Source organism: Squalius cephalus (genome assembly GCF_949319135.1).
Source record: "Squalius cephalus genome assembly, chromosome: 22".
NCBI classification, from domain to species: Eukaryota; Metazoa; Chordata; class Actinopteri; order Cypriniformes; family Leuciscidae; genus Squalius; species Squalius cephalus.
In genome coordinates this window covers 23,896,917-23,902,110 of record NC_137143.1, presented here as the reverse complement: position 1 = coordinate 23,902,110, position 5,194 = coordinate 23,896,917, and positions in this window count along the sequence as shown.

Here is a 5,194-nt window from a genome sequence, read left to right as displayed (position 1 = left end):
CATGACAGGATCACATGATGGGATAAGGGAATCACATGCCAAAACCAGGAACATGACATTGGGAAAACTTCAAAATAAGAGACATGAAACCATGGACATGAATACAAAACCAAATGTGACAGTAGTATAAACTTAATGTTTTTTTGCTTGTTAGCTTTTTTTATTCTTCGCAGGATCCTGAAAAAAAGCCAAAAATGTTCACAAAAATATTAAGCAGCTGTTTTCAGCATTCATATTGACATTGATAACATGTTTCTTGAGCACCAAATCATCATAATTTAGAATAATATCTGAATGATCATGTGACACTGAAGACTGGAGTAATGATGCAGAAAATTGATCAATTATTTTAGAATATATTAAAAATAGAAAACAGTTATTTTAAATTATAATAATCCTTCACAATATTACTGATTTTACTATATTTACTGATCAAATACATGCAGCCTTTGAGAGCATAATAGACTTTCTTTTAAAACCTAAAAAAATATTACCGACCTCAAACTTTTCAATGGGGGTATATTTACATGCTTTATGATGTAAAAAAAAAAAAAAACGTAAAATTAATTTGACTTTTATTGTATTTTAATGTTGGAAACATGTAACTAAATTGTAGCTTCTTAACTTTAGCTTTGGTTGCCTGACGTTAACTTCATATTGTATTTTTGTTTTAATGCATATTTTCCTTTTTTCACCATAATTAGTTTGCGATCAAAATTACCGCAGTACCTTTCCTGGACCCCCTGCTGGATAGTTTCAGCACTGTAAAATCAACACCTGTATTCATTATGCAGTGCTTAATTTCACATGAAAACCTCTATAAGTGTATACACATTTAAGTGTCTTTAATAGCACATAATTACAGTACTGAATGATTAAATTACAGATTGCTGTAACACGTTCAAATGTATAGTGGCGATTAGTTTCATAGCTCACTGAGTGAGGGTAATTTCTGAGAGAAAAATAATTAGACAGTATGTAACAGAACATGACCAGTTCGCAATGTTCCATTTACCTGTACTTTACTGCAGACTCAACACTTCTTAACTGAGTTTAAATAGGCCATATGGAACTATGCTCTATTTTCAAAAGCTTTGGGAATCAAAGCTGTTTGCTTGCACACTCTAACAAGTTTGCTTAGTAAGAAATACACTACGATTTAGGTGATCTATACATTTCAGATATGCAAAGGCAGCTGTATTTCAATCATCAACTTTAGACATTCTACTAACTATACGTAACTACATGCCAACTAACTCTATAGGGGAAAGGGGGAAGATAAGGGGAATGTTCAGTTTTAGCACTTATTTTATATGGGACAAGAACAAATAGGAAACAATCAAAATTTTTAAAGTCACCCCATCTGAATCAAAAGAGCGTAGCATCCTTTTATTCAATATGTTCTTTGTGATTGAGCAGAAGGCTTGTGAAAGGACATCCTTTTGATGAATGGCTAATAGATCGACCTCATTAAGAATGACAGTTGTGATTGTGAATGTGGTTTGTCTCCCTCTCTCCGTCTTGCTGTCCGTCTCCCTCCCTGTTTTCCTGTCCAATCAGTTTTGCCACACTGAATTAATCTGAGAAAGACGAGTAGACATCAATCACATCAGAGGGATGTGGCCTTGGAGGAACATCCTATTAAAGCTCATTCACATTGTACAAGGCCACATCCACCATTTCCAAGCCAGACACAATACTGTCAAGGCTGGATAGATGATTACAGCGAAAACCAGACGCGGAAATTAAAATCTGATGATTACCCACAATCTGCCCCGTTGTTGTTTGTACAGGCTTTGTTTCCTGAAGGCGTGTGAAATGCGCTGATTGATTCTTTCTTTTTTCCCCTTCAAATGTCAGGTTTGTCAGGGGTCAGAATGCCAGGTTGTTGAAAGGTAAGTGTCAACTTCTGCCCACACGCATGATTCAGGTCACATGGGCCTTTTGCATCATAATATCAAAGCTGTCCATACGCCCTCAATCTGTCTGGAGCGAACGGTAGGTCTGCTCTCTGGCGCTGCTAGACAACTGTAATCCATCTTCTCCATGCAAATGTGAGAATATCATACAGTAAATTTCATGAAAGTCTTTAGGTTATTATTCACAAGGACTGTATGTAATTCTGCTGTCGTTTTAGTGGCGTGATATGTGTACAGATGGCCACTGTGGAGAGCAATGCATATTATATACACTAATGTATTTTTCGTGTGATATTTTGATGGCACTATGTACAATATGTTATGCTGTGTGTGATTAGATTTTGGTTTGAGGTCAGTTAAAGTTGTCCTTTTACTCACTTGTGCATCTCTAGTGGTCTGTAGCTTAAGACACACACACACACACACACACACACACACACACTGTTCTTGAACTACTGTACCAGACCTATTGATCCACTTGTTATTGTATCATTCTCCAAAAATATAGATATTCAAAAATATAGAAACAATAGTAATACTGAAAGTATAAAATACCTGTTTTAATATATTTTAACTAGGGCTGTCAAACGATTAATCGCGATTAATCGCATCCAAAATAAAAGTTTGTGTTTACATAATATATGTGTGTGTATGGAGTGTAATTATTTTCTATATATAAATACACACACATGCATATATATTTAAGAAAAATGTGTTATTTATATATAAAATATTTATATATAATATAAATTATATGTAATATAAATATATATACACAGTATATACATGCAAATATTTCTTAAATATATACATGCATGTGTGTGTATTTATATATAGAAAATAATTATACACCGTACACACACATATATTATGTAAAAACAAACTTTTATTTTGGATGCGATTAATCGCGATTAATCGTTTGACAGCCCTAATTTTAACATGTAATTTATATATTTATGATGGCAAAGCTGAATTTTCAGCATCATTACTCCAGTCTTCAATGTCACATGATCCTTCAGAAATCATTCTAATATGATTTGATGCTCAAGAAACATTTCTTATTATTATCAATGTTGAAAACATTTGTACTGCTTAATGTTTGTGGAAACCATGATAAAAAAAAAAAAAATCCAGGATTCTTTGATGAATAGAAAGTTAAAAAAAACAGCATTTATTTAAGACACATACACTTTGTAACATTATAAATGCTTTACTGTCACTTTTTTTATTCATTTAATGCATTCTTGCAGAATAAAAGTAGTATTTTCTTTTAAAAAAAACAGCAACTCTCTCACCCCTTTGTAACGGTAGAGTAAATAAATGACAATTGGTATAAAAAAAAAAGAAATCTTACTATTTTCAAGCATTCTCTACTGTAAATGAATCCTCTTTTTTTAACCAATTGTCATGTTAGTAAAAAAAAATAAAGTTTCGGCCCCAGAGGCTGCCGTACAGTAACTTGAGAAACCTACTTTACCTCAAGTTTAAGCTCAGACCAGCAAGCTTTCGCACAAAGATCTCTCTAGAGGTGTCTGCTTCTTTCTTCAGCATTCCTCTGTTTCTCTCTCAGGTTTCTAGGTCATCTTACTTCTAATTCACTTCACATTGTTTGCTGGGGGTAAACATGTATAATGTATATACTCAAATATATATATTGCTGCTCAAATATTTCTGGACTTTTTTGTTGTTGTTGTTCTGGCAAAAGTGGGGACATTATTGTAAAGAGACAGTAAAATTCCTCCAAAAGGCTTAGTGTATTTATTGTTTTAAGAAAACGCTCGCTGTGCCACTGTACAGAGAGAATACGGTTTCATTTCCATCTCATGTCTCTGGCTACTCTTGCACATAAAATCCTGGGAGTATTAGACCTACGTTCTTAGAGTTTGAGTGTGAGTGTGTGAGTGAAAAATAGAGGTCACGCCATCTTAATCGGAATAGACTTCTCTGTAGTGCGTTACGTGAACCACAACTAATGAGAAGAGACTGAGCTCTAAGCTTAAAGTGACCCTGTGAACCTCCTACCTTAGCACTGAATCTAGAATCAGAGGATGGGACCTGGTAACATAGTCAGACACGGATCTCCCGAAAATGGCACTTCCTCTTAGTGTGAGCAGGACAGACAAGTGTTCCCGCCTCTCCCTCCTAGCTCACGCTTCGGCATCCCACCGTGCAAGCCTCAGGCCCTGTAGCCATGGTAACCAAATGAAGTAAATGCTTGCAGGAGGGCTCTCTATTTCCACCCTTCATTGCCTGAGTGTTCTCACCATAGATTTTCTAACACCAAGTTTATGGAGAGTGGCATTACCGTTTCTCTTGCACATGCGTCACTGTCCACCTATTATTTTATGGTGCTTTTTGGAGTCATTAAATAATCATGTGGACAAAATCCAAACAGGGAAATCAGGGGCCGACCATCTGCTCTATTATAAAACAGCAATGTGGGCAAACACCTGTCACATGACCCAACTAGATGCCACTTCTCTCCACAGCTGTAATATCAAAAAGCATAATTTACGAATGGAAACACAGACTTGGAAATGACGTTAATCCATTTGTGCGTGCAAACTTACAAGAAAAGTGGGTTTGAATGGCTAGGTACATATACTGACTAAATTAATATCATATTCATATTCAGTTTCTATGATATATAAAGGAATAGGTCATCTAAAAATGTAAATGTCCTTCATGTTTTGTTTTGTTTTCCACTGAGAATCTTGACTTCTGATGCAATTGATTTCATCATATTTGATTTGAGAGCAACAATAAACAATAAAAGGGATTATTTTCAGCCAATCATGACATATTTCAGTCTTGTCTTGACTTCTTGACTTCAGTCAAGACTTGTAATAGGCATTAGTCATATAGGCTACTTTCATTATTGTAGTTTATTTATTTTTTGCCCTTTTTGGAGCTTGACAGATGTGATCTGGTGTTATATGGAAGGGCTCCATGAAGATGATTCTGCATTAAAAAAATAAAATCATACAGGTTCAAAAAGACATGAAGGTGAGTAAATGATGCAAATTATATTATATCTTTTATTACTTCTGAGTGAATTATCTCTTTAAGATTTAAAGCAAAAGTAAAAAAAAAAAAAAAAAGAAGAAGAAAAAAAAGAGAGATAATTGTTTGTTTCAGTCAGTGGTCACCAAAACTCTTTGATTATAAACATTCTTTAAAAGATCTACTTTTGTGGTCTTCACAAGAAAGAAATGCATAGAGATTTGGAACGACATGAGGGTGAGCAAATGATGACAGAGTTTTCATTTTGGGTT